At 49.7% G+C, this 17,072-nt stretch overlaps 1 protein-coding gene across 1 annotated transcript in view; it reads right to left on the bottom strand.

The window, feature by feature from the left end:
* Positions 1–17,072, bottom strand: part of LOC126540418 (calcitonin gene-related peptide type 1 receptor-like) — a 173,213-nt gene that overhangs the window by 66,426 nt on the left and 89,715 nt on the right. The window contains exon 2 of the mRNA XM_050187233.3: positions 2,923–3,126. The gene's annotated coding sequence lies outside the window, so the exon portion shown is untranslated. The remainder of the gene's footprint in view (positions 1–2,922; positions 3,127–17,072) is intronic.

Genomic DNA, 17,072 nt, shown 5'->3' with positions numbered 1-17,072 from the left:
CCCCTCCGCCTCACTACCCAAACACACACACACACACCACACACACACACACAAAAAAAAAAAACATAGGGGTGGTTCTTAGCTCATTTTAGTTTACCAAGCCACAAAAATACCTTTGGAGACAAGGATAAATCTGATTCCGGGGGGAAGCATTGAAAACAGTAGTAGTCTCGAGATTACAGTTTGAAATCGAATCGGCGCCTGCTTACTGCACTTCCCTGCTCCTTAATAAAGCCCGCAGCAAGAACGTTTCGTCGTATGATATGCATAATCCCACCTTCGCCCCGGGCAAGAATACAAAAGACGACGAAAAATAAGATCCAAATTGTTGCGCCGCAAAATATTAAGCATAAAAAAGCATGCAACCTAGCTAGATAATATGCGGATATACTTTTTTTCCCCCCCAGAACGGCAAAACTCTCTCTGCGCGAGTTTTAGATTACAATGTGCTGCCGGGGTCGATATCGCATTGTGCTCTGAACCGCGGCCCGAAATCTCGGCCACCCTTGGGTGGAGCTAACAGAGAGTGTGAGAGAGCGGCGCTTTCATGGGCGAAATAACTGTAAAGGATAGCGCAGAGTCAGGGGACGGGACCGACCGGATCAACGGCCCGATGGCCTCACTGTTCTTGTCGTTCGGAAAACTCAATTTCCTACGGTGCCCTAACGCTAGCGCAAGGAGCGGCACAGAATGGACGATGCGGGAAAGAATGCTGGCTTATCGGCGGCGAAGGAAGGCGCGCGATTCTCTTCCCACCGTAGTGACGACGGACATAAGGAGAGTGTGAAGGGGGTAGGGGGGGTCAGGGAAGTGAGGGAGACTGAGCGGGACTTGCCTCTGAGAATGGAACTGCTAAGGCCTCCGGCAAAAGTTGTGCCGCATACTTTGCGCAGGTTTATTCGAATTTCGCAGGGCGCTTCGTTGCGTTGCCTCAGTTACTCCGTCTACGGCTGCGCCTATTGCCCGTCTCTTCGCTGACTGTCCAGCTTTCGTTTCGGCTTACACTTGCAGTCCAGTCGCTCTTTTTTTTTCTCTTCTCCGTCGTGTAGATAGATAATACAAGCTGTGCGTCAGATAGTGAAACAATCCAAATTCCTCGTATAAAGAAGCGTTGCAGTGTCGCGTTATGTGCAGCGACGCGTGAGGGCGTTCTTGCTCTCAGAGTCTAAATCTAGCAGGCGGATTTGGGTAGAAGCCTAGGTGACGAGCTTCAGAGATAGGCTGCATAGAATGAACAGTTGGGTACATTAATGAATGCACTGAACTGCATCAAGTGCGTTGGATTTTGACTTTGGGCTGCCAGCGCTACAAGCACATTTGCATTTTGACCTGTTTAGAATTGCATGAAGGTTCCAGTTCAGTCTGCGATTTCTCGACCTTCTGTCCTGTTTCTTAATGTGTTTTTTTGTTTTTGGCAAAGAGTAAAGCCGAGGGACCGAGCCACAGCAAAAGGGAAAGGCAGGGAGGTTAGCCAGAAGGGAAAGTCTGGTTTTCTACTCTACACTACGGAGAGAGTGGAGGGGAGGCAAAGAGATAGGAGAGTATCTAGAAAAACTCGGTGCCCTTCCACTCTGTGAAGTTATCCGCCGCAGGTAGGCCCGGTATTAAACTACCTGCGAGATCGGCCCACGTGTGCGGATCCCTTAACGCCTGCTTCACTTCCGCCGAGGGTCGGCCCGGCATTTCACTATCCTCTGGATTTTGTGTATACACACGGACATGATCGTAGGGGAACTAGCCCTGAACAGCTTCGCTCTAAGAAGCAGCAAGAGTCATTGTGCCCCGAGTGAGAGGAAAAAAAGAAATTTGACTCTTGGTGCCGTCAGGAAACACGATAACTACTGATAATTAGTTCAAGCGATTCATGAAACTCGCCGTGGTGACGTAGTGGTTTTGGCGTTCCGCTGCTAAGCCCGAGGGCACGGGATGAAATAGCGGCTGCGGTGGCCGCATTTCTATGGAAATGGAAACGAAATAGAAGAATGCCGTGAGTTCACGGTAGAGAACCCCAAGTGGTGGAAATCAATCCGGAGTCCCCTTACTACGGTATGCATCATAATCATATTGCTGTTTGGACACGTAAAACCCCAGGATTTCTTTTTTAGTGTCACTATATAATCTCGCAGTTTTGCTAAAGGATGTTACCATTGATGCCTCCTATCGCTACCATATGGTTCCCAACATTTTAAATTCAATCTTCAAATATGTTTCTTAATGTACTCTCAAATCTGCTGCCACTGCTTCCTTTCTTTATTGGCTCTAATGGGATGCGATGTGAAGAATCAATCACGCATATCCCGGTCAAGTTGCTTTTTCTGTTAGCGTCTTTGTCCTGCAATAGCGTTGGACAATGACAGCATAGCGAGCTCTTCAGTAGCCAAACTTCCCATGCTCTATCAGTTAATAAATATTGTTACGCGAAGGACGAGTCAGTAAGACGAGCAACTATTTACAGGTTATATTTACAACAGGAGTTGCAACGCTGACCGGTTAGATTCATCGCGCGAGCCCAGTTCGTTCTCTCGCCTCTTTTCTCGAGTGATGGTGCCCACCTGCCTCGTTCAAACAATCAAATACTACACGCGTGTAGCAATAAACTAATAAAGGACGCTTCTCAAATGTATCAAATATTTAACTACGAGCCTGAGGCGCTTATCAATTATCTGCATATTTCATTGGTTTTCTTAAGGCTGTTGTATAAATATCAACATAAGCCACCAGTGCTTGACGTACTACGTCACTTGGGCTTCCTGCCAAACCACAGTTTTGTGCAATAATAGATGCAGTATAGCCACGATTCGCCATATGCTGGCTTTATCTTCTGAAGGTAAAATGAGCATGCGCGAATGTAAATAACGAACAAGTCTAAGACCTCATGAACGAAACAGAATATGCATATAGCAAACGAACGATGTGACTTACCGTCGAAATGGTCTTGAGTATGGAAAGTACGCTCTCGAAAAGAAGGCAGACAGCCGCGGTCACTGGATGTCAGTCACGTGATGGGACGCGACGTGACGCACTGAAGGCAAGCTCGGGGAGGGCCTTGCATTGGGGCGGGCATGGCTGCTGAGGTCGCTAGTCCAGGAAAGGAGCTCGCCGACGCCCATGGCCAACGAATACTTCCTGCGTGGAACAAGCAGACATTTATGAGAAGCGCGCACTTGTCAACAACAACAACATCATCATCATCATCATCATCATCATCACTGCCACTTGCAATCGTCGATAGCACCACTGTCGGCAGCATCAGCTTGCCTATATAAGTTAATTGACTTCATAACAAGGCCAGTTCCGAAGGAACATTTGCTAGGCGTGTCGGCATGAAGGCACTAACCATGGGTGTCAGGAGTTTGTTTTCGGCCAGCCGACTTCGCAAATATGTCAAGAAACGCAATTTGCCCGTTTTTTTTTTTTTTTTTTTTTTTTTTTTGCGAACCACTTTAACCTGAGAAGTGTATTGAGAATGCTGATTACTACCGATGTTTCTTGTCGTCATAAATTTTATATCCCTTTCCGTTGCAGTGGTCGCATTTACTCACAGGCGCTCACCATTGACTCCTGCATGCTCACAGCAGGTTTCCGACAACTGTGTTCGTTTCCTGTGCAGCTGTAAAATTGGCTAACCTGAAAATAAAACAAATTAAAGGTAATGTCGTCAGACCTACGTAAACTATCATTGAAATATAGAGTACCTTCAGAGATTTCCGCCTGTTGACATGTATGGGAAGCTGGCTACAAATCTTTTAATCACAAGGAGATAACGCCAAAGCGCACTTTTCGCAGCTAAGCCCAACGCGTCGTCCGATATACTCATATACCTTATACTGCATGCTGGGAGACAGCTGCATTTATTCATTATTATGTGTATGTTTTCGCAAAGTTCTTATAAAGGATAGGATATTCTTTGTGAAACAGAATATTTAATGCTTACACTGCTAACGCCAAAGATCGTGTTTATTGCTTGAGAAACCACACCTATCATTTCTGCGAAAGGCTTATTCAGTAAAGGTCTCACGCACGGCATAACGTACTCCATTATATCAATTCAGAGAAAGAAGCCGTGACTAAAATTGAAAGCTTCTAATGGTGAGACAGCAGCCACCTCAATCGTAATTATTCCATAAGGAACTCTTGCAAGGCGGTGATCTAGATGGCGCAGTCTTTACGCATAGAAAGCAGGACACTCAGGCATTTATTAACCTTCCCGACCAATAGTTTCGTAACCTCAGCCCGGAAGCAATTATTTGCAAGAGCTTTTTGTTCAAAGCAGATAGCGAAGACACGCTAACGGCGATTCGGCTGGCTGTTACAAGGAACGTATGCGCTGGAGTCACGCCAACGAGACTAACCAAAACATAGTGAACACAACCATCATTGCTCAACCTTGTGCTTCTCAAGGAATCGTGATGAAATGCTGCGCTTTATCATGCAGCGGCTGTATTCTGGTATATCTATGAATATAAAGATATGTGCACAGCCATTGTTCTGCGTATCGGATGGGTCTGGGATGTACGGGCTGATCATTTCTAAGTTTCGGGGAATTTTCTAAAATTGCCAGTTGCAGATAACGTAATTCTAATTCTCGAGCTGAATTGTTCAGAGAGGCGAACATGCACGAAAAAATTGAAATACATATTCAAATAGTTACCGCGAAAGACTATTATTATTATTATTAGTTTACGGATATTGCAACTTACGATTCTTATCCGGTAAGTTTTTCAGGCTTGCCCACTTGGAATGAATTTCAAGAATGGCACCAGTTTGGAGCTATGTGCCATGAAACTCGCCGAAAAGATGCACTGTTGGCCCACTCACTTTTTTATACCGAAACGCTCTTTTATGACATAGAAGCGCAAAAGTAACTGGAACACCCATGTATTTGGTTCCACACTTTGGAAATAATATCTCGAAACTACTGGCACCCTGCAAATTTATTCCAAGTTGGTGTGTTTTGCAAACTCACCTACTACAATTCGTAAATGACAAAATTGGCGTTTAAGTAAATAACTGGACGTTAAGTAGTCATTCTTTGTTAATTAATTAAATCTTTGTTTCGATTTCTCGTGCTAGTAATCTCCGCCTCTTCCAGTATTCCAGCTCAGCGACAAGAATAATGATACCTGCCACAGGCGATTCTTGAAAATTCCGCAAAACATTAATATGGTCAGCCTGTGCATATAAGATGGAATATAGCTTCTGAGGGGTTACTCATTCGAAACACCGCAGAGGCTTCCTTATACAGCTAATGCTCATAAATCGAAGATACCAGTAGTTTTTTTCTGCTGTCATATATACTGCGAGATATCTCACAAAAACCTATTCAGAATATTCAGAAAATACGCTTGCCCTCTTTAATGGCTGAAAAGCAATGCGTCTGTAGGGAGTAGATGTATTCGAACTGGTCTTAGTAAAGGTCCACTAACGCTAGCTATTAATGCAGATTTGGGTGTATTCCGTGTTCCTCCGGAAACATAACGCGGAGAAATGGAATAACAAGTATTCACAAAACACGAGATACTACCATCTTCATTTCGTGGTGGCAAAATGTTTCTACGCCCTTCAAACTGTGCTCCTGACAACGATGCGCCTGACGTTAATTTTTTTTTTAAATGCTAACTATAATAACGGTGTTGCTGCAGCCCTACATCCATTACATACTAATAACAACCGAATGGTTGATTAGCGCGAGGACGAGGCACCAGTTATGTGGTGGTGGTGGTTGTGGAAACCCGCAGCAGGCAAAACCCAAGTATAGTGAGTCAGGCGACTGCGCGTCCAATGTGCGTTCGTTTGTTCTCGCGTTTCCCTCCGCTCAGCCACCTTTAGTCGAGATGTGCTAACAAGCCCACATCGCCACCCTCGTCGGCTTCATGAAGTTCAAAATTCGCTGGAGCACAACGGAGCAATACAGCATTGCACTTACATCCGATCACAAGAGTAGTTAGGCAATGCTATACACGCTCTACGGGCTTCGGTTGCGAAGAAACTTCGGCCCAGTGCACCAGCACTGCACCAATGCGGAAGCCTCCGCCGAGCAACGAAAGAGAAAACGCCCGACACTTTTCCGGGTGCAGCCACGCGCGCGTTCTGGACGGATCCGTCGCGCCTCTGTCAACTGTGGAACGAGCAAGGGCATGCATACATGCAGCGGCGTTCGGACTGGAAGGCTCCGCGCTTACTCATGCGAGTAAGAACGCAGACAAAAGGTCACGACGCGCTTACATGTCAGAGGATGCACGTCAGAGAAACTATGCGCTGACTCTAGAGAAAACAGTTCTCTTTTGTCTCGACATCAGCGCCGTCAGAAAAGTGAATAGAAATACCGAGAAAAAGGTCGATAGCGGTCCGATATGCCCACAGGGGGCGGACTTCTTACGCAGGCACAAAAGAAAAAGAAAAAAAGAAAGCCGGATGGGGCAACGTTTAGGGCGTACTTTCTTGTTTTCGTCCAAAAAACCCTTTCAGTGTTTCTCTCGGGTGAGCACAGGCGGCGGCCAGAACGGACCTGTCATATTTCCCACTCGGAACAAAGAGAAAGGCGGCCGAAAAGCCCAGTGGAACGTAAGAAATAACAGAGAAAAAAAAAAAGAGAAGAAAAAGATACACTCGGCGGTCGCCGTATAAGACCGGCGCGAGCCTCTCTGTTTTCTTCCCACGCCGATCTGCAAGTCAATGCCACCGAGTGACGCACAGCCCCGTCCATTCAGCCATGATAGGCGCGTGGGAAATGCCGGAAGGACGAGCGTCGGGACGTTCCGCTGCAACGAAGCCCGGTCTGCTCGGAGAGAAAAACCGATTACATCTGTTTGTCCGTGTGGTCACGCCGATCAAACATTTGCGAAAAAGATCTTTCCTTTTTTTTTTCTTTGAGGGGCGCCTAGAGTTTAGGCCGAATGCTTTGGCATTAGTTTTGAGCTCAACTAAAGCTAAGTCCTACGCGAATGGCGTCGCTCGTCGTAGCCCACGGAAATCTCGGAGATCGTTCTTCTTCGTCTATCCCCAAGCGTCGCTGGAGATTAACGTATCCTGTCGTCTGGCGGCGATTGTAGGCTGCAAATATAACCTCTATGTTCGCGCTTGCAACATTTGTTACCCGTTGTATCTTTCGGTAGCGCCCACACTCCAGCTGATGTTCCATAAACTATCACTGGAGCGTATACATGTTTTACGTGCTTCAGGGCACCTAAGAAGAAATGCGCTCTTGTAGACTTGCAGCGGCAAAGCGACAAGACCTATCGCTGCGGCTAAGGTAACATCGCTGCTGTCAGGGGCAAAATAAGGTACCGAAGTGACGTACAACCGCAGCTTCCTTTCTACTAATGGTCTGGAGTGCTTTCGCCGTCATCTCGAGGTGGCGGAAGTAAGTCTCTATTGAGCTGTTTCTTATGGATTACCTTAACCTCAACGATGCCATAGTCGAAATGCGTATTGTGACAGTTCGAGCTGACAGAGGTTAGTTGTATTTATCTTTACATTTTTTACGAAATGAATTTTGAGCTTCCGCCTGTTGCCCTCGAAGCAGAAGAAATGAGCGCGCAATAAGAATCTTCAACTCCACCACCCGTTCTAAGCTTTAGTGCTTTCCATACATTGGACAGTCTGAATTTGTGTTTATTGATTACAGTTTTGTAGGGCACACAAATGGAGTACGACATACAGAAAGATGCCCTTATTTTAATGAAACACACGTAATGGGATCTCTTGTAGTAATACACGTAACAGAAGGATAGAACAGGAGCAATTACGATACATATGAAATGTGCGTCTTGCCTTCCTGGTAGTTCAGTGTAACACGCCAGAATTAGAATAAATTAAAACGCAAGATCAGTGGTTAAAGAAGTGTCTGTACAATTCATGAAATAAAAATATTATATACGTATGCATGCGCATACGTATAACTCAACGGAGCCCGTTGAGTCAGCTTGCAGTGTTTCACCTGGCTGGTTCATTCTAAGCTCGCAAACCTCCACTGCTCAGTGTTGTGACGGATCCGACAGGTCAGTGTCATCGCGGAAAGACTACACAGCCCACTTTCAGTGCTTCACGGTAAACTCTTTGAGAGAAAGAGTTTGAGAAGTCTTCGCAGAGCCTTCTTGTAAATTAGCTTATGGCTGTGTGCGCTTCATAGCAGTGACATGCAAATCAACAGCATATGAATAGCATTTTGGAAAAATTGTAATAAAGGGAATACGAACAACGCCGTCAACTTTCGCATTTCAGGATTAGCGGTTTCTTACTTTTGACGCACACTTAAGCATGTCCACGCTCATTAACTTGTGCAGCAGTGGCATGATTACCTTTCAGAAGCAGTTTTTGTAAGCTTCAAAACGCGAAGCGGCCACCATCATTTCGAAACCGTATCGAACTCGACGACATGCGCCATAGTCGGTGGCTGCTCCTGGTGCACCACGTCCGCCGCTGTCTGGGCCGCGATGGCACCCGTCACCAATTCGCTACCAGAGAGCGCCACGTACACAAACAAAGACGACTCGGACTAGAGTGGTCATGTGATCAAATTTTCGACTTCTTCTTCTCGCCTAATTAGGCAACGTTGGCTGCTCAGATTCGCTATTTCTCCTCTTGGCGTTTTATTTTGACCTGACACATTACGCACTATATGTGCTTCAATTTACTAAGCACACCCGTGAGCACAATTTTACGTCTTCATTCAGGAGACACGGCACCTATGTTTTCAGCCCGAATCTTTCCGTGTACAATGCTTCCACAGAAAGCACCTTTGCGTGTGTGTGTGTGTGTGTGTGTGTGTGTCTGTGTGTGTGTGTGTGTGTGTGTGTGTTTGTGTGTGTGTGTGTGTGTGTGTGTGTGTGTGTGTGTGTGTGTGTGTGTGTGTGTGTGTGTGTGTGTGTGTGTGTGTGTGTGTTTGTGTGTGTGTGTGCGCGTGTGTGCGTGTGTGTGCGTGCGTGCGTGTGTGTGTGTGTGTGTCTGTGTGTGTGTGTGTTTTGAACGAAGCAGCCAGCTAATACTACCTTTGCTATGGCTGCGAACGAAGCGCCATACGAACTCCTCTTGTCCTTCGCTTTCTCTTTCTCTTTCTTTTTCTTTTTTTTTACTTTTCCTCTTCCTTCGCTAACGTGTTCCACGCTCACTTAGCTTTGCGCTCACGTGGCGGTGCCTTCTGCGTGTTCATAACGTGAGCTCCTGCGGCCGCAAAGCGAACATCCCCGTGCAGGCACTCTCACCCCACGTTTCGCTCTTCGTCCGTGATACCGCGATACCAATCCCCCGCCGCTATGCGGTACGCGGCACACATCAGCGGGGCTTCCTGGAGCGTCACGTTGGCGAGATTGCGCCATCTTTTTGTATGTCGCTACATTCTCGTTTACACGCACCGCTGGCTTTACCGTCGTTCTTTAACCTCTGCCCGAAGTGACGACGCAGAGCGCCGCATTTGCGCCCGCTATGGCGCAGCCTGTCTATTGGGCACGCTGAACGTGTCGCAATCTCCCGGCTGCCAACACTGCGCCCTCTACCGTCGCCGACCGGTAGTCGGGGACGCTGCGGAAGTGCAGTCAATTACTGCGCGGGTTTTCCTCGTACTCCTTTCATTGGTGGTCCTCTCCTTTTTTTTTTTATTTGTCCCGCCAGACCGAAACCCACGTTCACTCTGGCGTAGCGATAAGGCAGACGCGACTAATACGGCGAAGCAACAGCTTCATTGAGCCTCTACAGCAAGATTTGTTTTCTTGTTTCAAAACCTTGCGGAGTGGGGTGGCTAGCGGGTGGGCGGGGGGGGGGGGGGGGAAGGGGGTAGACACGAGGAACTGGCGCGGACGTTCGCCGGGGCGTGGTGTGCATGAATGCACGGAGAGTAAACGCCAACGATAACGGTGATTTCCTGCCTCGCACATCTACAAAATGCGACAGCGGCGATTTCGCAGCATTACGCCGTTTTAGTAGGACAATTTTACACGCTCACTGCGAGTGACGTGACGTATGGCGCTGGATATGCTGGTGCTACCGCTTTTCTTAATGCGGCTACATGAAACAGCGATCCACTTCTTTCAAGAGGCCGAATCAGGAGACCCGTCTGTAAAAGCAACTTAGTTAAAAGGTGCAAAGCTATACTCTTCTTGCTGTTCTCCTTCACTCGACCTCTGCGCAAGCATCGATTGCGCATGTGTGCCACTGTAATATGATTGATGTATCCTGGAAGCAACCATGTAACTGCACTTCGTATGTTTGTCTGATCACCCTGCTTGTCACATTTTTCACCAAATACTTAGGATAGTATGCCAGGCACACTTCTCTGGCTTTCATTGAAGGCAGTATCTACCCTCCTCTCTCTCCTTTAGGGCTGTATAGCAGTTACGACACCATTACCTCAAAAAAGAAACTACGTAACAAGCTCTGGAACGAAAATTGATAGGCGTGTTAGGAGACTGCAGGGCGGCAGTGGTGATAAGAGGGAAAAGGCGCGTGGCCCGTATTCAAGGTGGGATTAAGAGGAATAGGTGGTCATGGAATGCTGCACACGATGACTACGTGTCCAATGCTGACACTTCTGTGTCATATATATATGTATTTACTACGATTAATACGCGGCCGCCTTCCGAATTGTGTAAATAACGTCATGATGTAACGTCAATATTACTGCACTTACATATATATGTAAGTTTCTTCATAAAACACCGCATGAGCAACAAATCCACCGGTTGTCTGGTGTGCGCCATGGGTTTTGCACGCGGGGATACCGTGGCACTAACCGGGCTGGAAACGGTGCTCTCCGCGTTGGTGCATGAAAGGCGGGACGGGTAGGCGTTGCGGGAATCGTGCCGACTTGCGCATAGCTTAGTGGTGCAGCTACAGAAGCGTTGGGAAAGGCAGGGGTAAAGAACTCAGTGACTTGATCCTGGATGACGTGTGGCAGCATGGAAATCAACGAAGAGGAGGGCGTCTCTTGTGTCAGAAGAACCAATAAAAGTTGGCGGGCCACCTCTTCGCGAACAAGGTGTTTAATCTACGCCATCAGCAAAGACTCACCAGCGGCAACCGTCAAGCCAGAGAGAGAGCCTGCGAGAGAATTACGCGTGGCGAGCCGCTGCTCGCGCAGCTCATCATAGCTCTGGCAGAGGGTCAATGCTTCAGACACAAAGCTGGGATTCTTCGCCTACAGCATTTGAAAGGCATCGCCGTCAACCTCCTTTAAAATGTGCATTATCTTGTCACTTTCCGCCATTGTCGCATCGACACACTTGCAGAGATACATGGCATCCTCGATATAACTAATGAATGTCTCACCACTCTGCCACAGTCTTCCTCGCAAACTCTGATCAGCGGAAAGCTTCCGGACTGTACGCCGCCCGAACACTTCTGGGAAGTTAGTCTTGAACTCCACCCAAGTTCATAGGTCGGGTTTGTGGTTGCGGTGTCACATTTTCTCAACGTCGCTCAGGTAGACTATGGCGTTGTTCTGTTTCGTCGCATCGTCCCTATTATAGGGACGGTGGAGAGTCGCTCGCCCTTTCATAGGAGATGAGCCAGACCTCTACGTTATGGTTTCGGACCTCGCTGAAAATGGCAGGGTCGCGCAGACGCAATGCACCCGAGCAGACCACGGCGGACATCGTGGACGTTGTACGCGGTGTTACGTTTCGCCTACAACGCGCGGTAGTGCCGGCGCGGATGCAACGGACGCCGGGGCTTCGTTCAAAGCGGCGGACATTTTGGCCCGTTCGACGCCGCCGCAACGCCTCCCCGCCAAGCGTGTCCAGGCGTGTTTCAGTGCCACGTGTCTTCGTATGTGCGTGTGTGTGTGTGTGCCCACGCTTGTCAAAGCGCGGCAGCCGGGGAGCGGAGCTCCCCAAGTGAGGTGCCAGGAGGTCTGTCCGTCGGCGGGTTGGCGATGCGTCACTACACTCGGCTCACCATGTCTCTCGGCTCGACCGTGCGCGCCGTCGTGGGCTCATGCTCCGCCGTCGCGTGGGCCCATCCCGTGACCTTTCTTCTGGCCCGCGACGCCGAGAGTATAAGAGCAGCTGCCCCCGGACGCCAGGAGGGGCTCCAATTTCTTCTGTTGAGTTACGTGCTCTCCCGTCTCTCCACTTCGGTCGACCTGACCGGCCGCTCTTTTGCGATGTTAGAATAAACAAGTTGTTCTGTTACCAGTCTACTCATGCTTCGCCGGGACCTTCGGATGCTTCCAGTGCCCCAGGCCGCCAGGCCAACGCTACCCTTGGGGCTTGCGACCCATTTGCAATAACGGGCGTCAGCACCGAGTCCCCAACATCTGGTTGCCAGCGGTGAGATCGCGACAACGGAGGTCAGCAGCGAAGAGATGCGGTTGAATGTATGCTGAGCAGCACAACGACCATCCGGGAGCAGTGCAACGAGCCCTGTGTGATGACTGGTTGCCTGCAGCGGAACGACTGCGCTGAAGTCTTGGCTGCGAGGTTTGGTGAGTGCGGGACTTTCTTCTTCTGAGTTTTGCCAGGCTTTTGTTAGTGTCAGAAACAGAGCTGGTAATTGTGGTTGTCGTTGCTGCCGGGTTAGTTTGCGGCAAGACAATAGTAGGCAGTAAAGAAAGCAGCATTCAGAGCAGCCATGGATTTGAAGTCGTTGCGCAAACCGAAATTGCTGGAGCTTGCAAGAGAGTTGGGTCTGGATGTCTCAGACAAACTCAGAAAACCAGAACTGCTAAGGGCTATTCTTGAGTTAGAAGCTGAGGATGACGAGCTGTCGGAATGCCTTGAGACCATTGAGGAGAGGGAGACGGCAAAAAGACAGGAGCGCGAACTTAAAGAGCAAAAAGAGAAACAGGAGCGCGAACTTAAAGAGCAAAAAGAGAAACAGGAGCGCGAACTAAAAGAACAAAAAGAGAAAGAAAAAGAAGAGCGCGACCGTCAACACGCTTTGGAAATGAAGCGTCTCGAGTTAGAGATGGAACGCGCTCGTAATGGAAGTCAGGCACACGGTGCAGGAGAACGAGTATTGTTCAAAATGACTGACCTGATGCGGCCGTTTAAGCTTGGAGAGGACATTGGTTTGTTCCTGGTTAACTTTGAGCGAACGTGCGAGAAGCAGGGGTTCTCTCGGGAAACGTGGCCACAGCGCTTGCTCACTTTGCTACCCGGCGAGGCGGCCGACGTAGTCGCTCGCTTGAATAGAGAGGAGGCAGAGGATTTCGACAAAGTGAAATCGAGTCTGCTAAAAAAGTACCGGCTGTCAGCGGAGGCGTTCCGTCGGAAGTTTCGGGAAAATGAGAAAGGCAAAAGTGAGTCATATACAGAGTTTGCCTACAGGCTTATGTCAAACATGCAGGAGTGGCTCAAAGAAGAGAAAGCGTTTGGTGACCACGAGAAAGTTCTGCAGTGTTTCGGGCTAGAACAGTTTTATAGTCGGTTACCTGAGAACGTGCGGTACTGGGTCTTGGATACGCCAGACGTTAGTGCGGTGGCTCGAGCCGCTGAGCTAGCCGAGGAGTTTGTGACGCGTCGGGCTCGTGGAGCTAAGGACGGTCAAAAGGGTGAATTTGGCTCCAAGTTTGAGAGGCCGAAGTTCACGCCCATGAGAAAGCGGTTCGAGACGAGGCGAGCGCGCGTGTGTTATACGTGCCAGAAGCCGGGTCACTTTTCGGCGCAGTGTCCGACCGAACGTAAGGAGACGGCGGCAACCGAAGCCGAACGCAGAAAGCGGTTCGAGACGAGGCAAGCGCGCATTTGTTATACGTGCCAGAAGCCGGGTCACTTTTCGGCGCAGTGTCCAGAAACAAAAACAAAAGTCGTGTTTTTGTCTTTATGCAGCACTGACGAGAACATGAAGCTTCTCGAGCCTTACATGCGAGACCTCCTCGTGAACGGGAAAGAGTGCCGAGTGCTTCGCGATACCGCAGCTACGATGGATGTAGTTCACCCCTCTTACGTAGAACCCGATATGTTCACGGGCGAGTGCGCATGGATCAAGCAAGCAGTGGAAGCTCATAGCGTGTGTCTGCCGGTAGCAAAAGTGCTTATTGAAGGACCTTTCGGAGCACTTGAGACGGAGGCCGCAGTGTCATCTATGCTGCCCCACCAGTACCCGTACCTATTTTCGAACAGGTCCGATCACCTCCTGCGCGAGAAGGGGCTTTTGTTTGGTGAGGCTAGCGTTCAGGCCTTAACCAGATCGAAGGTTCGGGAGCTCGCTGCAAAGGCGGTAGTTGCGGGGCCGACGTTGTTGAACGATGAAAAAGGGTCAGAGGCGCAGCAAGCTGGTATTCAGAGCACGCCCGAACGGAATAAAATTGAGCCTGTAGCGTTAAAGGCACCAGATACTGGAGAGGAAATTCCCGATGCGGGAAAGTTAGAAGAGCTTCCGGTCGAGCTTCCGGGACTAGGCTCAGTGACGAACAGGAAAGACACCGATCAAGTCATTAGTGACTTAATAAGTAAAGCATCGCTGTCGCCTGAGCAGAAAACCGAACTACACCAGCTCTTACAAGAGTTTCAAGGTCTGTTCTCTGAGAGGCCTGGTAGGACTTCTGTCCTTACTCATGACATAGAACTTACCTCCCCAGAGCCAGTACGATCCAAGGCGTACCGGGTGTCACCCCGCCAGAGCGATATTATGGAGGCTGAGGTAAAGAAAATGCTACAGCTCGGTGTTATTGAGGCGGGTGAGAGTGATTATACCTCCCCTTTGATTTTAGTTGAGGTACCGGGCAAGGAACCTCGTCCTTGCGTCGACTACCGCAGGCTTAATTCCATCACTAAGGATCAAATTTATCCGATCCCTAACATCGAGGAGCGCCTTGAGAGAGTGAGTAGCGCTCAGTTTATTTCCACCCTAGATCTTGTCAGGGGTTATTGGCAGGTTCCACTTACAGAAGAGGCACACTAGTAGGTATGCGGCGTTCATTTCACCAATGGGGACATTCCGTCCTAAAGTTTTGAGTTTTGGTTTGAAGAACGCGCCATACTGCTTTTCAAGCCTCATGGATAAAGTGTTGCGGGGACAGCAAGAATTCGCTTTACCGTATCTAGACGACGTAGCGATATTCTCCGCATCCTGGCCTGAGCATATGGCCCACTTGCGGGCAGTGCTAACCCGCCTGCGCGATGCGGGCTTGACAGTCAAGGCTCCCAAGTGCCAGTTAGCACAGGCCGAGGTTGTCTACCTCGGACACGTGATTGGTCGGGGTCGTCGCCGCCCCTCTGAAATAAAGGTGGCCGCTGTGCGAGACTTCCCGCAACCGCGCACGAAGACCGATATTCGGTCGTTCTTAGGTGTCGCCGGCTACTATCAGAGGTACATCCCCAGGTACTCTGATATCGCGGCTCCCTTGACGGATGCTCTAAGAAAGACAGAGCCGCAAACAGTCGTCTGGGATGAGACAAAGGAAAGAGCTTTTAGCGCCCTAAAGAGCGCCCTAACAAGCCAGCCTGTGCTACGATCGCCCGACTACACAAAAAGGTTCGTTGTTCAGTGCGATGCTAGTGAGCGAGGCATGGGCGTTGTACTGTGCCAACGGGAAAATGGAGAAGTAGAACACCCCGTCCTGTATGCTAGTCGTAAGCTGACGAGTCGTGAGCAGGCGTACAGCGCCACCGAGAAAGAGTGTGCGTGTATCGTGTGTGGCCGTTCAGAAATTGTCATGTTACCTAGCTGGCTCGAGGTTTATCATTGAGACGGATCACTGCCCTCTCCAATGGCTGCAGACCATCTCTCCCAAAAATGGCCGCCTCCTGCGCTGGAGCCTCGCTTTGCAACAATATTCCTTTGAGGTGCGTTACAAAAAGGGGAGTCTCAACGGTAACGCCGATGGCTTAAGTCGAAGCCCCTAACGTGGGAATCAGCCTCAAAATTGCTTGTTACTGATGTTTTTCTTCCTGAGGCAGGATTTTTAACCTATTGCTTTCGTGTAGTGTTTCAAAGTGATGATGTGCTTTCTAGTGCAATTTTCCGATTTGTGGACGCGTTCTGAGTGCTGCTAAACTACTGTAAGGAACTAGGCAGCAGTATAAAAGGGGAAAGAGCCTGGCAGGGCTTAGTGAGGGTTGTGCCGTGCTTGCTGACTGAGCGGTTGACTTTCGGCGTAGTTCTAACGCTTGCCGGAAACGAGAACAAAAATGTCAACTCTCCCGAAGTCACTTTGCAGTGTCCTGTGTGCACCTGAACGTGAGAACGAGGCCTTCTCTGTGCGCTGCGCTCAAGAAACGCCAAAGGACGCCCGACTTCGGTTATGAGCATCATCGAGCGACATCCCTCCGGACAGCGGATGCAGTCCCCTGACCATCGGGATCTCCTTCCCCCGGCGGGGCGGTCTGTTACGTTTCGCCTACAACGCGCGGTAGTGCCGGCGCGGATGCAACGGACGCCGGGGCTTCGTTCAAAGCGGCGGACATTTTGGCCCGTTCGACGCCGCCGCAACGCCTCCCCGCCAAGCGTGTCCAGGCGTGTTTCAGTGCCACGTGTCTTCGTATGTGCGTGTGTGTGTGTGTGCCCACGCTTGTCAAAGCGCGGCAGCCGGGGAGCGGAGCTCCCCAAGTGAGGTGCCAGGAGGTCTGTCCGTCGGCGGGTTGGCGATGCGTCACTACACTCGGCTCACCATGTCTCTCGGCTCGACCGTGCGCGCCGTCGTGGGCTCATGCTCCGCCGTCGCGTGGGCTCATCCCGTGACCTTCCTTCTGGCCCGCGACGCCGAGAGTATAAGAGCAGCTGCCCCCGGACGCCAGGAGGGGCTCCGATTTCTTCTGTTGAGTTACGTGCTCTCCCGTCTCTCCACTTCGGTCGACCTGACCGGCCGCTCTTTTGCGATGTTAGAATAAACAAGTTGTTCTGTTACCAGTCTACTCATGCTTCGCCGGGACCTTCGGATGCTTCCAGTGCCCCAGGCCGCCAGGCCAACGCTACCCTTGGGGCTTGCGACCCATTTGCAATAACGGGCGTCAGCACCGAGTCCCCAACAGCGGTGATGAGTCTTCGGCTATGATGGGAACGGACGATCGTTCAGCTGATGATGATGACCTTGATGTGTTTGGCGTGTGCGCGCTCACGCGGATTGACCAAGAGTCTGGCAGACATTACGTATGTGTTCAGGTAATAAATTTACAAATCTATAATTTTGATGAATA

This window comes from Dermacentor andersoni, chromosome 2, assembly GCF_023375885.2.
Source record: "Dermacentor andersoni chromosome 2, qqDerAnde1_hic_scaffold, whole genome shotgun sequence".
Taxonomy (NCBI): Eukaryota; Metazoa; Arthropoda; class Arachnida; order Ixodida; family Ixodidae; genus Dermacentor; species Dermacentor andersoni.
This window is presented reverse-complemented; position numbering and strand designations above follow the sequence as displayed.